The following is a 20,913-nucleotide window of genomic DNA, read 5'->3' as shown; positions in this document are numbered from 1 at the left end:
TCTGAGAAACAGATTTCTAATTGGTTCCTAGGTATCTGTTTGCACCTTCTTGAAAATGAGCGCTCTGGAGGAATGGCATAAAGAGAAGACAGCTTTAGTGGCTATACTTTTATCTACATAATTATTCATTCATTCATCCATCAGTACATTATCTCCTTTATTCAACAGCTACATTTTGCAAGACACTATGCTAAGACAAGACATAATCAGGTCAATATGGAGAAGTACAAATTGACTTGTCCAAAACTTACTCCCTACGTGCTAGTCTCCCAAAGAAGGAGCTTGCTGCCTGTGGATTGCCTGGAAAAATAGCTACAAAAAAAATGCCTTAAGGCAACCAATTCTAGTAAAGACTGAGATGGCAGATTAAGCCATTTTCAAGCATGTCAAAGAGCCGGAACTCTTGAGGCTTAGACATGAACCCACTGATTCTGCCAGAGAATGGGCTTGTGTTCCCTGAACTATTGGAGGTCCAGTTGGCAGAATAGGACTTGGAGACAAAACTGCCATGCACATAGTTGATGGATCCCAGCTCTCAGTCATGCCAGGGGAAGAGCTGTTGCTTTCCTAATTAGTTTCTTAAAGCCTTCTGGAGGCCAGTAGTTGATTTACTCTATCTCTGTGTGCTACCCCAAAGTACAATGGAAAATTATACTCTTGTTTCTTATCACAGTGAAATCCATCAATATAATGCTTTTTCATCATTCCTAGTGTGTTAGCTGCCTGGTGTTTTGTCCTGGTTTAATCATCACATCTGTGACTTAAGAAGCTCATAATGTAAAAGAGAAGATAAAACACTTACATGGATTAAATTAATAAAAGAGAATTACCTGCCATGGAAAAAGTATGTGCCATGTTTGGAGGGAATCATCTCTGTTCTGTTTAATGACTGACCTCTACTTTCCTTGAAGGTATTTGATAGAAACCAATCCCTGCACCCTCACTATTTCATTGCCAATAACAAGAGGAATGACTTATTTTACAGGACTAATGTATCTACACCATTCACTCATAAAAGGTGAGAGATAGATTTCACTTCTTAATGCAATTTATTAGCTCTGTAATTACGATTCTCATTCCAGGGGCCACTTTTAGGGTGATAATATTGGCCTAATGTACAGTGCATTTTGGCCTCATGTAGAGAGTATATTTATCAATACAGTCTTACTGATAATAAAGGTGATATTTGAATGCCTAAGGAAGTCAAAACTTCCTTGTCCCCTTCTTAATAGGTTTAGAACTTAGAAAAGACATTTGATCCAATGACTCCTTTAATCACATTTATTTAATTCAGACATGAATTTGAATCCCAGTTGGTTTTGGAAATACTGTGTTCAATCTTGAAATGTCAACGTACTCATTAGTCTATGGCTATAATTCTCTCATTGGATTCTTTGAGGGATTAACTGAGATAATGTGCGTGAATCATATAAGGTATTCAAAAATTCTGCTTGTATGGTGTACATGATATAAAAAGCAGTCTAGAAAAAGAAACTTGATACAGCTCTGTTTACAATAGCCAAGATTAGGAAGCACCATAAGTGCCCATCAATAGATGAATAGATAAAGAAAATGTGGTACTTATACGCAATGCAGTACTATTCAGCCATAAAAAGAATGAGATGCAGTAATTTGCGACAACATGGATGGAATGGAGGATATTATGTTAACTGAAATAAGCCAGACACAGAAAGACAAACATCACACGTTCTCATTTATCTGTAGTATCTACAAATCAAAGCAATTGAACCCATGAAGATAGAGAGTAGAAGGATGGTTACCAGAGGTTGGGAAAGCGGGGTAGGAGGAGGATGTAGGGGGGTAGGAGGAAGATGGGGATGGTTAATGGGTACAAAAATTTAGAATGAATATGGCCTAGTATTTGATAGCACAACAGGGTGACTATAGTCCTTGATAATTTAACTGTGTATTTTAAAATAACTAAAAGAGTATAACTGGATTGTTTGTAACACAAAGGATAAATCCTTGAGAAGGTGGATACCCCATTTTCCATGACGTGATTATTACACATCGCATGCCTGTGTCATCTCACATGCCCAGTAAAAATATATACCTCCTATATGCCCACAAAAATTTAAAAAAAAAAAAATGGCCAGGCGCGGTGGCTCACACTTGTAATCCCAGCACTTTGGGAGGCCAAGGCAGGAGGATCACGAAGTCAGAAGATCGAGACCATCCTGGTTAACACCATGAAACCCCATCTCTACTAAAAATACAAAAAATTAGTCGGGCGTTGTGCAGGTGGCTGTAGTCCCAGCTACTCCTGAGGCTGAGGCAGGAGAACAGTGTGAATCCGGGAAGCGGAGCTTGCAGTGAGCCGAGATTGTGCCACTGCACTACGGCCTAGGCAACAGAGCGAGACTCCATCTCCAAAAGAAAAAAAAAAAATTAAAAGAAAATTTTAAAAAATCTTGAGAGACTAAGGGAGGATTATTGAGTCTCCATATTAAGAACATTTGGGCCAGGCCTGATGACTCACACCTGTAATCCCAGCACTTTGGGAGGCCAAGGTGAGAGGATTGCTTGAGCCCAGGGGTTCGAGACCAGCCTGGGCAACATAGTGAGACCCTGTCTTTATTTTATTTTTATATATATTTTTGTTTCTATCATATATAAAAAATTTTAAAGTAAGATAAAAAAGAATATTTGATCTTTTTTTCAGTTAGCTTAAATATAGGAAACATAAAAAATTTAACAGATGGTCCCCAACAAATTGGAAACTTTTCTGTGTCCTAAGCCCATGACATGCCAGCCAGTTTGACACCACTATTCAGAACTGAGAGCTTGGGTACTGCAGAGAACTATCACAGGAGGACATTTAATAAATTGTGGTGGAAGTCAAACTTCAGTCCATGTCACTCACCTCAACAGGACATTGCTCACCATGTGTCATTTAAAATGCAATTCCCTTTGAATGGACACAGAGCAGTTCTATTACTAGACATGACTGCTTTTACTACTAGCAGTGGTTTAATGATTTTATGTCATTGCAATAATAGAAACATGACATTCAACTGTGACTACAGCTTGTAGGAGTCTATTTTTGGAAAGCTGATTTTGCAGAGAACATGGAAATGTGGAGTCTTGGTTCCTGCTTATTTCCCAAAAGCCTTGGCTAGTAACTCTTATACGTCACTCCCCTCTATGGACCTTTCATGACTTTCTGAAATGAGTGTAGTGATTTGAAGTACCAAACAATGATTGTTCACAGAAAAAAAAAATCTCTTCTTTAGAAAAGGAGAATTGGGACTGAATTCAATTTTTCCATCAAAAGAAACATCCCTCATGGAGTATTTCAATACCTGAGTCCTCACTCTCCACAGGGAAGAAGCAAGCAAACAGCAACAACAAAGATAACCGAAATAAGACATTCTTTCTCAGTAGAGGACACTGCCATCTACCTTTTACAGACAAATCTGAAGCTAAGAGACATAAACTCCCCCAATGTCCTCTCTTCACACATAGACACTTATCACTGTCAGTACTCAGAGTTCAACTTCTTTCTAATCTCAGAACAAGTGCTTTTTCTTTTGCTTACAGCCAACCCTTTCATCTGTGTTCTTGATTCCAACCCCTCCTGTCTTTTCTAAGACCTCGATCCATCAGTACTCTACCTTTGTTCCTGTATTTTCACCTCTCCCCTTGCTACTGGCTACTGGTCCTTTCAGGCTGTTCACATACTAAAATCCTTACCATTACATATACACACACACACCCTTCTGTCTACATCTAGTCACTGACCTATTTCCCTCCACAATCAAACTACTTAAAATAGTCCACATTTACAGTCTCCCATTTTAAAATTGCCTGTTTTCTCTTGTCCATCTATAAATACGTACATGATTTTTCCTTGTATCCTTATTTCAAACAGTGCACTACAAGCATTTGTTATCTGTCCTTCCTTCCTTTCAACCCATACTCACAGTCCTTTGCTTGCATCTTTCCGGCCAGGCTGCTCAAGTGAAATTCATCAATAACCTCCTAACAGTTAAAGACAATGGCCACGACCAGTAATCCAGTAATTTAACCGTTACCAGCTTGTGAAACAAAAGACACCTCCTTCCCCTTTTGAAAATGTTGCTCTCTTTTGGTTTCATGTTGCTGCTTCTTTATTCCTCCCACTTACCATATATTGGAAACATATTTTCCCCAAGTAGTATGTCATCAATATAGTTAAAATAGTTAAAATAACCCTAAAAAGGTAGGGAATATTGCAATATTGTATACATTTAACATCAAGCAGGTGGAACCTAAAGAAATTGAATCTTTACCTAAGTTACATAGTAAGTACATTATATGAGGTAAGAATCCAGTTTTGTCTGATACCAATGTACATTTTTTAACATATTATGATACTTACATATTCCAAAAGTACAGAAATATACCAAACAGTTGCAACTAACAAAACCCACCTACTCCAAGATTTAACAAATACTTACATTTTGCCTTTATTTTTAGTTTTCAGAGACAGGGTCTTGCTCTGCGACCCAGGATGCAGTGGCACAATCCTGGCTCACTGCAGCCTCAAACTCCTGTACTCAAGGGATCCTCCCACCTCAGCCTCCCAAGTAGCTGAGACTGTAGCCACGTGTCTCTACCCTGGCCTTTGCTTTATTAACCTCAGAATTTTCTTTTCTTTCCAGAATTGATATGGTTTAAATAATTGAAGCCCGCATTGCATTCCTTCCCAATTTTTCTACCTTTCTCATCAGAGAGAAAGCCATTTTTCTTTAGCTGATATGTATCCTTTACTTTCCAAAGTTTTTCTACTATTGGATTGATACAGTCTTTTTGATTCCTGTCTTCCTTTCCTTTTCCTGTCTGAATATTTTACATTCATTTTCTTTCTGTTTGTGTGCATTTATACATTTTTAACATGTATACTTAACAGTTTATAGATACTATTTCTAATCTCTCCAACCAAATAGGGCATTTGAATGTATTCACACTGAACTTCTTCTTCCAATTTACCACATTAATTTATCTTGCTTTTGCCCTGTAAAATACCACGCCTGAAACCACCAAAAAATTTAGTAGCATACATTCTATCAGTCAGTGTCTGTCTATCTATCTATCTATGTTATTTTTCACAGCAAACCTTACTTACATGTACCTACATGTATATGAAAGTGTTTCTTTATCATCTCACTCTTTTCGTTGGAGTTTCAGTTTTCTCTTACTTTCATTCTCATATAGATAGATTGATAGATCGATCAATTGATAGGTAGACAGACAGACAGACAGACAGTCTATAAAGTCTAATTCTCACTATTTTTATGGGATTTTTCCCCCATTTGGATTCACCCCTGAATTGAAGTTTGGCTAAATGTAGAATTTTAGGTAAACAATTATTTTCCATCCACTCTTTAAAGTTTCATTCTGTTGGGGCATCTGGTCTCCATCATGGCTGTGAGACATCTTCTGTCATTCTAATTTCCATTCCTTTGATTGCAATAGCTATCTCATTCTTGATTGCTTTCAATATGTTTTCTGTTTGTGTGAGTTTGGAAATTTCACTGCAATAGAACTAGGTGAACATTTGCTTTTAATTAAACAATGTGTGGATGTAGTACTCATTCTGAAGATTGATATATATATTTTTTTATTTCAGGCAAATAACAAACTAGTGTATCATTCTTTTCTTTCTATCCTCCTTGTCTATAATTCCTCTCATGTTTTCTGTGGTATGTCATTTTGTCTTAAATCTTCACATCAAAGCTGCATGTCTGGTTAATCAGATCTATTTGCAAGTCACTAATGCTTGTTTACACTTAACTACATCTTAACAAATGTATTTGTTCACAAAATCATACAGCATATAGCTCCACTGTTCAATATTGGAGTCCTTCTCCAAGTCTGATATGTGTGGTAATTTTTTTCTCTTATTTATTTGAACTTTCAAACACATTCATTTTAATGTCCTCTCTGGACAATTCTATTATCTCTAGTTATGGGGGTATAAATTCTCCTATTTGCTGCATTTTCTGACTTTCCATTATGAATTCCCATTGGGAATTTAAATATTTCACTCTTAAGTCACCTTCATGGGGGTCATTATGGAAAAATTGTGCTCCCCAAAATTCATATGGTGAAGGCCTAACCTCTTAGGTGACTGTATTTGGAGATCAGGTCTCTGGTATCTTTGTAAGAAAAGGAAGAAACTCCAACAATGTGCACACATAGAGACAAGGCCATGTGAGGATGTAGAAAGAAGGCGGCTATCTGCAAGCCAAGAAGAGGGTGCTTACCAAAACCAACATGGTTGGCATTTGGATCTTAGACTTCTAGTTCCAGAACTGTAAGAAAATAACTTTCTGTTGTTCGAGCTAACCAGTGTATGGTAGTCTCTTATGGTAGCCCAAGCCAACTAATACAGGAGCATTTCAGGAGCCCCAGTCTATAGCAATGATCACCGTGTGTCATTTCATATTCACCTCTTCACTGTTGTCGTCAGTTTCACTGATTTCGTATTAGGTTTTTGTGAATTTCTCAACTTGCTCTTCTCATCCTACATACAAATTCAGAACTCACAGGTTTCCTTAAAGGTGTCTCATACGGCCAATTTCTCAAAAACGATTCATTTTAAATGATGGCTGGTGGTCAGAATTTTTCTAGTTCTAATATCAAAGGCATAGCAGAATGATCTCCTGTCTCAATGTTTTTCTGCAGGTAGTACAGATCCAGTCACCTTCTACCTGCACTCACCTCTGAGGGCATTAAAATGTCACACCTAGCATTTAATGACTGCTTCCCCCTGAGAACTCTGATGTTTTGTGCCTTTGATTACTGATCTTACCTTGAATTTCTTCTTCACTGCAGCATCTAAAAGCTCTCTTTTCTTATTTTTTACCACGTACAAGCATTTCTAAAATATTTCTTTCATAATTTAATTGATTAGATAAGTAGAATTTTTCTATATTGCCTTAATTTTAAAATACCAGATGTCCCTTTTGCTCTATTTCATTATGCCATTGTTCTTGTCCTCATTGTATCTCTGACTATATATTCTGACAAGTAAAAGTTGCTTTCTCTTTCTCTACTTGACAATGAAATATTGGTATTTTCAGAGGACTGGTCTTCTCTTTTAATGGTCTTCTTGAAAAACCTATTCTACTTCCAGTGTTTCAAGTAACTCATTTTTGAACATTTTTGTTTATACATCCAATGTGAACTTGTTTTTTGGGGTTACAGAACTGCAGGACCACCATTAGCTTAAACTCAGAGTGTGTAGAAGAGAACTCGTGATTTTTCCAAATAATCCCTCAGAAATTTGTACCTTGGAATGTGGCACTCTCATCTTTCTGGATAATCAAAGCAGAAAACTAGAAACCATTGATAATGGCTTCCTTTCCTCAACCCCCACCTTCAATGGAGAGGCAAATTCCATTTTCTCAGCCTCCTTTACCTTACCATTATGGATACCTTAAGGATACCGTAAGCATCTATCCTTAAGCTCCACTCATATAGAGATATATTAGCCTCTTAGGATTTTTCACTTGCAAGATTTAATTATTAGCCAAATTGACGTCCATGCCACTAATCAGTTTTAATGTTTCTCATTTTCTTTTGGCTGCCAGAGGTGTTTTCCTTCTAAGAGTAACTAGTCCATGCTTTTGAATCCATGGATCCTTTTGGTGGATTTTCTTTGCCTATAGGACAAAGTACAAACTCTAGCTTACGAAACTGAATTTTGGTAATTGAGCCTTTGACTACTGGTCTAGACTTATTTTTCATAGGGTTCTATACCACCACTTTGAACTCCAGTTCAATGAAACTAGTTTTAGTGTCATATTTTCATGACTTTTTTCAAGCTTTTGCCTCTCCCTAGAATGATTTCCCCTTGCCCCCTTGAACTCAGCATCACCTTCCCAAATCTCTCATTCTTTTCCAGGGGACGTTGACAACACCCTCCTTAGTATCTCTACCAGAAATAGTTATCCTTGGTTCCTATTGTAATCTTAACTCCATTGATAAAAAATGTGCGATGTTTTAAGATGGGGTTTCTTAACTTCGATGACATTGATATACTGGATTAGATAATTCTTTGTTGTCTGAGCTGTCCCGTGTATTACTGGATATTTAGCATTCTTGACTCCTAATCACTAAATGTTAGTAGCACTTGTCCCCCATCAATCAGAACAATCAAAAATGCCTTCAGGCATTGTCGAAACGTTCCCTGGGTAAGAGTGGGGATTCCTGGTTGTCAACCACTATTTTAAATTAGGAACCATATTTCAAAAGTCCTGTGTTCAAAGTTACAGCCTGCATTTCAAAATATTAGTTGGCTAAATGAGTACATAATGAATAAAAATATTCTAGTTACCAATAAATAGTATGTGTATGTGAATATATATATCCTCATCTATCCATTAAATAATTGAAATACAAAATAATTCACTTATGAACTATGCTTTTGAAATACTTAAGGCAAAATTCAAATAATATTATGTACATGTGTTATCAAGATACACACACACACACATATGTCATAGTGAAAGACTAAATGACAATACACACAGTTAAGCAAGAACAATTAGTAATTTTGTGAATTGGCTGCCTGTTCACATTTATTTTGCCAAGGCTAATGTTTAGTTAAGTCAACACTTCTGCCAATTTTAAGAGCCTTCATTGAATGAACTTATGTTTTAATTTTAGCAACTTTGCATTTAACTGTAAGGAAATATAACCCTCCTGGGCAATTGTCAAAACAAGTGGCTACATTGACAAAGTGTTCTGGAAGTAAAACCATTGTATTTCTTAATTGCTCTTTCTTTAGACATTTACTTGATACATGTTTAGAGAACTTTTAGAATGTGGTAAATATTTTAAGGAAATAAGATCTTCCAAAGTATTTTTACCACTACTAGGAAAGATAATTCATGTGTGCAAATAAGCTAAAGAAATTGAGTCAAAAGGTTAAGAAAGTTCAAGTGAAAATGCCATCCTAGTGATTTATAAAAACCGAGAAAAGAATCATAGAAAGACAACATGGAATGTTGGCCTTAGGGGAAAAAATTGTTAATATCAGTATTACTTACAATATTACAAAAAAACCTGAGAAAGTCTTGACATTCAACAGTAGCTGAATAGTTACCATCATTTTAAGATTTTAGTTATAAAAACTCTACAATAATATGAAAAGCTACATAGTCTATGTTTAAATTAACATTAGAAAAAAAAATTTGCCTTCAATTTGAGTTTGAGCAGGCTTGTATAAAATGCATCACATAAAAACACCTAGAAGAAAATACATGACAATGCTAATGGTTATTTCTAGAATGCATGGCTAATAGGGGAAATATGTCTCTTTCTTTACATATATCAGTAATTTAAATTTATCTTCAATAGCTGTACATTTTTATTCATGCAAATATGATAAGCTAAACATAGATTGTGTTCTTTGACTCCATTCAGGTTTGAGAATATAGAAAAGCTTTCTTTTATTTGTCATATATTTCTATTACTTTTTCAAAACTTTCAGATAGCACAAGGGGAAAAAAGTTTGTGAAATTTTATTTCTAGACTTTGCTATTTTAACAATTTATTAGTTCATAGACTAGTCCTTAATCCTTAGATTAAGGGGGCAGGAGGGAAACCCCACAGACTCAAAAAAGCACAACTGTGCACCACGTGGTAGGATCATAGCCTTCTCCAAAAGCCCTTTTTTTTTTTTAAGAAAAACACTGGGAAAGAGCAGGGAAGTCAGAAATGCAGATGTGCAGAAATGCACAAGCACACAAAATGTCCTGTATTTGTCCCCAGATACTTCTCCTATATTACGTCATTAATATATCCTAAGGCTCATACCTCTTTGTCTTATACCTGACAAGCTAAAGCCTACTACCTCATATCTGAACCATATCTAATGCATTTCCAAATCTGTCCAGTGCTAAAGAACTTTAATTTTTAGAAAAAAAATTTTAATTGACAAATGAAATTGTGTATATTTATCATGTACAGCATATTGTTTTGAAATATGCATACATTGTGAATTGGCTAAACTGAGCTAATCATCATATGACATTATCTCATATACTTATCATTTTTGGTGAGAACACTTAAAATATTAGGCAGCTATATTCTCTTAGCAATGTTCAGGAATATGTTATTATTAACTATAATAATTATGTTGTACAATAGATCCCTTAACTTGTTCCTCCTGACTGAAATCTTGTATTCTTTGACCAATATCAAGAACTTTCCATGCTAGATAGAATATTAACATGAATTTCAGGTAAAATAAAGGATGAAAAGTGTTAGAACACTAATATCGATGCTTGATTTGGCAAATCTCTGGTAGAATGGTGAGATGGATGAAAAGATTAGTTCTTAGAATCATAATCTGAATGGATGGATTATTTTGCCCTATGTGGCTTTGAAGAGAAAGCTCAAGAATATGAGGCCATCTGATAATTATTTCTCCAACAACTCAGTGAGGGAGGGACTATGGGTAGCTGCATTTTCTAAATGAGAAAATTGAAGTTCTGAGAAGAGAGTAATTTGTCCAAGGTTAAATGTTTATAACTCGTAAGTGGTGAAGGTGGACTACGAACTCCAGTCATCTAACACCAGCACCACGGTTTTAATCACTATGGTATAACACCCTCTATACAAAGCTCATATGATTGCAAAGGGTCAGAGCCTGGAGACTCCAAAAATCTGTCAGGAGGACTATAATAACCTAAATAGGTGAAGGATCAGAACTCAGGAAGATATAAAATGGAAAGGTTCTATAAACGTGGGGATAAAAAATGAGGACTCCAAGGTAAAGTGTAAAAAGAGATCTGAAATATTCACCTACTCCTTTTTTACCACCCGCAAGTCAGTGAATGGGGTAGGTGGGTCAATTTAATTTAAACACTCATAAAATCGATACAAATTTGCATATGCATTAAAAAAATGTCAAAAGAGAAATACGCTGGTAATGGGGATAGTGGAGAAGACACTAAAAACTGCAACAATTTGAGATTCCATTGACTTATCTACTCTCACTTCTATACTTATTTTGATCCTTTCTATTTGCATAGTTACTTTGATCTATATTATATTCAGGTCATTTCTAGGATAAACCAGTTCACCTGGGTGAAGCAGTATTCTGTGTTTGCTTTGTTGTTACCTGTGTGGTCTTGGGCATTGTGATCGAAATTGTAGATGATGACTTAGTAGGCAAGCAACATTAAAAATTATAAATGTAAAATTTGCCAATTTGAAATAGTCATACTCTCTCTCTCCCTCTATCCTTTACAAGTAACTTATTAAAAAGCACTCATCTATATAACAACCAATATATCTGAAAATTTTATTGCAAATTGTTATACAGTTTTTTAAAAGGTAGGAATGTAGGCCATATAAACAAAAGCTTAAATCCCTTTTCCTCCATGAAATCTTCAGCATCTCTGGAGCCTATAACTGATGTCATCTGTACTTGGATAATTTGCCTCATCTCTGTCTTATATGGGATTTATATGTATACATGTCCTGCCTCCCAGGGGAGTTCTTATATATTCAAGTGGCATCTTAGACTCCTTGACAGCTGAATGCAAGGGTGATGAGGCAGATACTCCAGCTGTCCATCATATAAACATTCTCCCTTTGTGCTTTCCTAATAGAATCTAGAATTGGTGTGCTAAGGGGCCCAGCTACATTTTTCAGGCTCCCCTAGAGGTAGAAGTGGTTATGTAATTAAGTTCCAACCAATGGAACATATAGCAAATTTTATTGGTGAAGCTTCTGGGGAAACACTTAAAAAAGAGTGAGGACTGGTTAAGTTTGCATGTGATTTTTACCACCTACCATTCTACTACCTTCTTCCTGCAACAGACCAATTAGCGCTTCACCTTCAGTCTGGTGACCATGGATTGATCTCAGGTATAGAACCTCTGAACTAAGAATGTCAGAGCAAAAAGATAGAAAGTGCTTGAATCTCTATCAGACCAGCCTGAGATGAATACCTCCTGATATCTCTTCAGGAGGAGTTCAACCACTTTTTGTTTAGCTAATCCTTAAATCTCTGTTTCTCATAGCCAAACAGAATTTAAACTGATGAGATAAATGTATGGTGAGATAATCATACCAAAATAACAGTAACAAAACCAAGTCTAAGGCCAGGCGCCGTGGCTCACGCCTGTAATCCCAGCACTTTGGGAGGCTGAGACGGGTGGATCATGAGGTCAGGAGATCGAGACCATCCTGGCTAAAACGGTGAAACCCCGTCTCTACTAAAAATGCAAAAAAATTAGCCGGGCGTGGTGGCGGGCGCCTGTAGTCCCAGCTACTCGGGAGGCTGAGGCAGGAGAATGGCGTGAACCGCGGAGGCAGAGCTTGCAGTGAGCCGAGATCGCGCCACTGCACTCCAGCCTGGGAAACAGAGCAAGACTCCCTCTCAAAAAAAAAAAAAAAAAGAAAAAAACAACAACAAAAAAAAAACAAAACCAAGTCTAAGACCATCTGTTGCACTTATATATCACTAACCTGTGGACTTCCCAAGAGCCACATGAAAAAGGATTTGTGAAAGTTTATAATGCTCTCATGAGCTAAAAAAAAAAAAAAAAAAAAAAAAAAAAAGTCCAACTCTATATATAGTGAAATTTATTCCAGTCTTTATAATTGGAGAAAAAAAAACCTATTTCATAGGTTTTTGTGTATGGGGAGCAAGTGATATCTTGATTGGTCAATTTTGGTAATTTTTTGATGATACAAATTGATCTTCCTATGCTTATTTCTTCTGGTGATCTTTGAAAAAAGAAAAATTTTCAATTCTCCAGTAGGACTGTGAGAATATTTCTATGGAAAAGGCAAACCCACATTGTTTTCTAGCGGTATGACCTGATTTAGAAGTATAAGTTAAAGAATATAGAAGAAAAAATAGTTTGCATGAGAATTTTACACTCTTCAAAATGAATCATTGTAGTCTAGCTGCACACAAAAGCTAAATGTCCACAAATGCGATATTAGCATTGTTGTAAAGTGCCTGAAAGGCAGGCACAATTTTGGTAAACAAGAGGCAAAGCACATGCTTTCTATTTTGGGGATGAAGTGGAAACTATGTACGTTGAGGTATAAAAACTACAGTGCTTGCTCATAAAGAGAACCACCTATGTACACCCCAGATGAAACTAAAATCTTTCTAAAAGTAGAACTAACACTTATTAACCTGCAGTTTGGAGTTTACTCAAATGCTTTAACAAGAAATAGAATCAAAGAGATCAGCATTATAAAAACTAGAGAAAATGATTTTGATCTAGATTATTTTGAAAGCAGGTGTTACTGTTTTCTCATCTTGACCACCAAAGGAAAAAAAAAATTATTCGGCTTATGTATACCAACGTAAGCATCTGTCATTGCCAGCTCAGAGTAGTATTTACGAATTAATGCCCAGGTATAGGATACTAAAATAAGAAACACAGGAATGTCAACTGTGAATCCGAATGATATCCTGCTAGTTAAGAAAAGGAGATTTTTTGCAAAGAAAAGGAGTTCTCTATTAAATATGGAAAGCAAGGGAATTCAGAATAGAAAAGCTGACAGAGATGGGGCAGCCTTAATTTACATGTCAGCTGTAATATCTGCCTTACAAGACTATTTACTCGGTAACTGGATGACATTCCTTAAAACTAGTTACCGTAGCAACTGCCACATGACACACGTGGCTCCAAGACAGAGAACATCTTCCTGCAAGAAACAAAAGCACCATCAATGTCTCAGAGGAACGTTACCATTTTGAGTAATGCTGAAGTTGTGAAGGAAAGGTGTTAACCTCAATTCACCGTGATTTTTTTCCCTTTAATTTCTAGATCCTGGTAGAGTGTCAACAGTGCTTTCAATTTTTTTCACTCCTATTTATCACTTCTCGGTCTTTTTAAAATGTTAATTACCTAAATATTAGCTTTTGGTTAAAGCCACTATAAAGCTTCCCACAAATAAAACCTACCTTTACAATTTCATTAAAAATATCTTTTCAAGACTTTTATTTTCTTACCTCTGTTTCTTTACTATTGCATTTTTTCACCTTGAATACCCATCTTTAACTCCAAGTATATACACAACCCCAGCCACTCATAGCTTAGCTCAACTGTCACTCTTTCCCTAACAAAATTCCCATTTCCTATGAACAAATGTTAAACTCTGCTACTTTTCTACTTCTTCAATTTTTCTAATTTCCATCCTATTTTAAGCAGTGTATTAAATATATTAATGTGCTCCTTAGGGATCTTTTCTCCATTATTTACTCCACTGAATTCTGTGTAATTCTTTACTGCAATTTGGCTAGTGGATTATCATATTGAGTTTATGACATCTATTTACCTCTTTAGGCTATTCAGAGAGTAGAAACATCTTTTCATATCTGTGTCTGAGTGCTTGAAACATACAGGTGTCAATGAGTGCTATTTGACCTACATTTAGTAATAATTAAAATAACATATCATAATTGGCTCTAACTCATTCTAACTTCACAAGAACTGTGAGATAGTTACTATTAATACTTGTATTTGCTGATGAAGATACTCAGCTTTGGAGAGGTCAAGCTACCGTTCTTAGATACACAACTATTATATTAACTTGTAGATCAGGATTTAAAACTTGAGCTGCAAAGGGACTCAAGCTTCAGCTGCTAGGCACAGATCCTCCTTTGCTTGTGAGATAACAAATCAAGAATGGTTAACTTATTTATTTTGAACATGGGACAGAATGTAGACATGAAACAGATTTGTCACGACACAAAGCCTCAGCTGTAACAAATTAAATCAACACCCAGAACCTTCGTCTCTACATGCCTCTTTACTATCATTACATAAAGATCCAGTGTCAGGTAATAAGAACAAACAAATAATAGCATTCAACTATACGATCTTGGACAAAGCTTATCTTTCCTCCAAGCCATTTCCTTACTTATAAAAGAGAAGACTTAGATTACAGGATCTCAGAGATTGCTTACTGGAATTGAATCTAAGATGCAGTATGCTCCTTTCCCATATTATATATTTTTAGGTTTAGAAAGGCCATGTATTTCTATTCTGATAGAAAGTCCTAGGAAAGGGTTCTCTGTTAAAGTCCTCCACAGTATTGGCCGGGTGCAGTGGCTCAGACCTGTAATCCCAGCACTTTGGGAGGCCGAGTCAGGCAGATCACAAGGTCAGATGTAACCATCCTGGCCAACATGGTGAAACTCCATCTTGACTAAAAAAAAAAAAAAAAAAAAAAAAAAAAAAATACGAAAAATTAGCCGGTCATGGTGGTGGGCGACTGTAGCCCCAGCTACTCGGGAGGCTGAGGCAGGAGAATGGCCAGGAGGCGGAGCTTGCAGTGAGCCGAGATTGTGCCACTGCACTCCAGGCTGGGCGACAGAGCAAGACTCTGTCTCAAAAAAAAAAAAAAATAGTCCTCCATAGTATTTTCCTATTTAATCAGAGTAACTGCCAAAATACTATTAATGGTCTACAAGGATTTATTCCTATTTCTCCTCTCTCTCAACAAATTTCATACACACACTGCTGCAACCACAATGGCCTTGTTGCTATGCTTTCAACTCAGGGCCTTTGAACTGGCTATTCCCTTTACCTGGAATTTATCTCCCCTAGGTAGATGTAGGTCTCTTTTGCCTCCCTAAAATGTGACTCTCTTACCAAGGCCTGTCCTGGTCATCCTATTTAAAATTGTATTTACATATTCCATTCTGTTCACTCTGTCATAGTTTTTCTCTTTTCATTTTTAATTTACTGAATTTGTATTTTTGTTTTTCTCTTTCATTCTAATAGAACATGAGTTCCAAGGTCAGGAATTTTGTATATGTGTTGTATCATAATATATCCCCAGCACCCAGAACAGTGCCTTGTACAGAATGATTCCTCCATTTTTATTGATTGTGTGAATGAATGAAAAAGTAATCGTCGATTCTTCTTTTCATTCATTCATCTTAACAATTGTATTTATTGGTGACTGCTTGGTACCGTTCTAGTTGCTGGAATCCTCTTGATGATTTTTGAAACCTCAGAGCCTCAGATAATTTTACCCATTCTGGCTATTAAAAATTGTGTTGCGTCCAATATGAAAAATGAGCCCTTTCTTTAAGTTAATAAAAGTCAGGTCTCTTATTTTATAAAAACCAAATGTCAAAGCTTAGACTATGAACATTAACTCCAGCTTCAAAAGTGTGTCCTTGAAATTAGTCTTGTGTTGGCACAAACATAAAAGGAAAATGGAAAACTCTAGCTTTTTTGTATAGCATGAGATTTGCAGGCTATTAGGCTAAATTAGCTCCAGTTGCCTGAAGGATGTCTTAGGTAACTGCAGCTACCCACAAGCATTACCGCATCTAATTCTTGATGCCATGCTTTGGAGAAAATATAAAGAAATCAGAGAAATTGCAAAGAGCCCCTCTCACAATGATAAAATGCAGGAGTAAACCACAACTGTGAAGAAAGATCAATTGAATTAAAAACATACAGCCTGAAAAAAACACAGATTACTGAGAGGAAGATTTTTTTTCTGAAATATTAAAGAACAACCAAGAGAAAGAGGCTACTATCCTAATTATATAATGGGATACTGTTTTTAAAAGCACTCTGGTTTATACAAGTGAGAATCTGCATTAAACATGAGTATCTCTTCACTTCTGGGGAGAAGTAGCATTAGAAGCCAAAATGGATTTCCCTAAGCCACCATTTTGCATAAGTGAATTCTTAATTGATTCTGATAGGGGTCATGAAGGACCTACACGGGGATGACCTTCTTGCTGATAAATTGGGATGAATAGTATTCTGCTTTCACTGGAGAAAGGATAAGGAATTAGTAGGATATGCATGGTATGATTTTTGCAGAGAAGCACTTTCATTAAATTGAGAGAAGTAACACACACACACACAAAATTATTTCAGTCTTTGAAGTATTACAGTAAAACAAAAAAAAAAAAATAGAGCTTTATTCTTTGTAGACTAGAAACACAGCCAACAAAAATGTACACCCTGAGATCTACAAAAGGCAGGAGAACTTAAAGGAGCCACCATGTTACTGTGGAAAGACATGGATTATAAATCATGAGATCTGAGTCTTTCTCTAGGTTCTATAATTACCTTGCTTTACAAACTATGGTAAGTTATCAATTTCTGTATAATTCACTTTCTTAAACTGTTAAATAGGGTTAGTGGTGAGACCAAGTACCTTATAGTACTGAATTATATCTCGTTTTAAAATGAGAAAGCAAGTAGGAGAATCAATTTTCCCCCAAAGAAAAGCATTATTCAAATGCTTATTTAATTATAGTAAATTTCTGTAGCTACCCAGGAGGAATAAATGATACTTTGGGACCTATCATATCCTAGTGTTCAAATTTTCCAAGACATGTTCCCTAGAATAACCAGGTTTTTAGAAGCAGTAACCCTTTCCAACAAGGACTGTTCTTAATCGTGACCATGCAACATGCTGAGTGTGGGGAAATGTTGGTAAAGAAACAGTGAGTTCAGAGGTATGTCCTGGTCAAAGTAGGTGTATGTAAGATTGTAGAAGGAAGTCAAAAGAGATGTAATATACTTGAATTACCAACAAGTCAATGGAGAGTCAGAAATTTGAAGGCAAAAAAAATGATGGCAGAATGCAAGGGCATGAGGAATAGGTTGAATAAAGGTTGAATATTTCTGGGCAGTTCTGATAAATTTTACCAACATCTGTCATCATAGGAGATAATGATAATGGTGACCATGGTTGGTTAGACCTATCAAGAATGTTTTGTAGGTATCACTTTTCTTTTGACAGAACTCAGTTGGAATTAATTACAACTTTGTTCCTCTTTCGTCCTTTTATCTGGTCTATGGTGACCAGTCTCTTTCAAAAGGAAGAAATGGCTTCTTTTCTCTCTGTTGTGCTCAGTGCAGGCCCAGTCAGTGAAAGAGTCTCTTTACTGGCAAATAGGAATTCCCTAAATATTCTATATTAATACTCTTTGCAGACATTTCTTTGATATCAATGCATACATTTGACTAATAAGAAAGTTATTAAAATGTGTCTCAACATCATCATTTTCTTTGCTTAAGTTTGTTTTTTTTTTTTTTTTTTTTGTATGGGTGAATTGTCTAGTACTAAACAAAATCTTTTCCCTCTTACAACGTCATTCTAAGGGGAAGTCATTCTAATTTAACTCGCCAAGATGTAGTATTTTGCCTTTTTTGCAAGCCATTCCACTTAAGATTACAGCTTTTAGGCTGACACAGTACTAGAATTAAAATGAGGACATAAGTTTGATTTTCCAGTTCTGATTATTTGTTTTGTTTTGCTTAGCCATACCTCTAACCTTAAATAGTGAATTATTATCTCCAGAGGACAACGACGTTTTCAAAGCACTTTTTAAAAGCATTTTTGATGCACTTTCTTACATACTCTAGTTTTTCTCATGTTTATTTCCCTCTTTGCTTTGAAATTTTTCATGAGATAATCACACCCATTTATCCTACAGGCATGCAGTGGGTCAGCAGGACCATCTGTGGAGGCAAGTTGGAGGATTATGAGAGATGGATGGCACCTAGAAAATTCAGAAACATCTAGAGGGTTATGTATCTTATCTTTTAAGAACTCAGATATCCTATGCATTTATTCATCACGTATAGAGGAAAAAAACAAAGTAATTGTAAATTAAAGGAGTTATAAATTATTAAGCATCACATGAATAATTTATTAATCATGCATGAGGTGCTAGTGCTGTGTCTCTGTATCTATCTTTCTTTCTGTCTCCCCTATTGATATTTGTATTACTTCATCCTTGACCTTAAAATCACCTTAGGAGTTAGCGATTTACTATTAATTTACTTACAGATGAAGTCTTGGGACAAATCCCTATCATATAGCTCGCCAATTCCAATTATGGAAACAAGCTATACCTGGTATATCATATGCTACTCTGGATATCTTAATAGCTATAACATATGAATGCATTGTATTTATTTAATGCTATTTTCCCCTATATACACACAGCTAATTAACTTGTTTTTTCTTATAAGCAATACCGAGTGAGTTCAATGATTAGGCTTGTAAAAGAAATAATTCTATCCCTGTTTTTGAAAAATGCAAGCATATTCAGTCAAAAATTATGACCCTCTGCTAGGCTCGGAGGTGCCTTCTTTCAGGCATCAAAGTGTATGTCAAATCCCTCTGACGTTGTGCTTAGCTATGTTTCTCAAATATTTCTGACTCTCTTATGTAAAATTATCCTTTAGCTCACAATTCAGTGATTCTTTAATATCTTGATACACAACCACTTAGAAAACCACTCACCATAAAAGAAGGAAACAAAAACATCTCTCTTAACAATTATTTAGGCATTTTACTCCTTTTAACAGTTTCCACATCCATTATCTTGTTTAAGCTAAAAGATAAAGCATTGGAATAGAAACACATATTTTGTTACAATTTTACTTTCCTTTTTCAGTTCAAGTTAAATGATAAAATCATAGGTGTATGCTTGCTATCTGTGGCAGACACTCAAGCCAACTATCAATAACTATTCTTCTCTCATTCCTCAATGTTAAGAAGCCAAATTTTAGTTAGGTCCTTTCCTTCCCAAATAAGTATTTTCTTCTCCTCCTTACAGGTATGTGTGGCCATGACCAAGTTAAAAGATGCATCTAACATCTGTAAAATTGCCTTAAAAGTAAATGGGAACCTGTCTTTCTAAACTCCTTTTGCCCTTCTGTTTCCTGGAAGGTGAATGTGATGACTGAAGTTCTAGCAACCACCTTGACTAACAAGGATTGGAAGCACAGCCTAGGGATAATGGAGCAATCATCTAGGAGACAAGTTTTCTGAAAGAATTTGGAGAGCTTCTTTAACCAGGGCTAGACCGTTAACTTTTGGGCTCTAACTTTGGTGATATATAACATATATATTGTATAAACTTCATAGCAGTGCAATGAAGCAGGCATGAATATCTCTATTATACAAAGGAAGATATAAAGCTTCAGGGATTTTAAGTGATTGAACTAAGACCACAATAGAATCCATGGTTTAGAATCACAATTCTTAGTACAGCTCTGGTACAAAATGGTTTCTACAAATTTGCCTATTTACCAAGTTAAAATGAGACCTAATTAAATAGGCACACTTAATTTACAGTCAGATAATGAGAAGAGAATGGATAATTTCCACTATGAAGGCCAGATTGGGTGACTTTAGTAGTTTATTGGCCTTCACTTCATGCTACGATGTTAGTTTCAAGAAATATTTATATATAGTAAAAAGAAAGAGAGAGAGAGAGAAGAAGGAAGAAAAGAGGGCAGGAAAAAGAAAGAAAGGGAAAAAAACGCTTTTAAAATGCCAAGCAGTAGATGTCCTGAACTACTTGTAAATCTAAGTATAAACAAATAGAAAAAGACACAATATCTTTTATGTAAGAATTAATAGAAGTAGATTACTGGTTTATTGGGGTGGGGGACAGCTTTCTAAAAATTTAGCAAGTAACAACAATTTTGGATAAAGTCAAGGAAAGTGAAACAAAGAGTACCTTGGATCCAGCTAAGAGGATAACATGGATTGCTATTAATGCTGAAATAACAGGGAAGGTTTTGAAGCCAAAGCAACAGAGATAAAGAATGAAGGTGGCAACCGTATCAAGGGCAAGAAAACAGTAGGGGAGAAGGTCTTATACTGCTTGAATCACAAACTTCTCTTTTTGGTTTAGATGTGGCATTTTCAGCTGAGATTCCTAAATAAATGCCTCAGGTTTCTTCGTTTTGTTTACTAGGTTTTAACTGTTCTATTTCTTACTGTATTTACCTGCCAAATTTTGATTGAAGATGAACTCTACCGAGACCACTGACCATAGAACTTTACGCCATAAGTAAGACCGGATCTTGGGGCTATAGCATACTGCAGGCACCGGGACTCAAGGAGATAAATACTTGTGACGGG

This window comes from Chlorocebus sabaeus, chromosome 1 (genome assembly GCF_047675955.1).
Source record: "Chlorocebus sabaeus isolate Y175 chromosome 1, mChlSab1.0.hap1, whole genome shotgun sequence".
Taxonomy (NCBI): domain Eukaryota; kingdom Metazoa; phylum Chordata; class Mammalia; order Primates; family Cercopithecidae; genus Chlorocebus; species Chlorocebus sabaeus.
Note: the sequence above shows the minus strand (reverse complement) of the source record.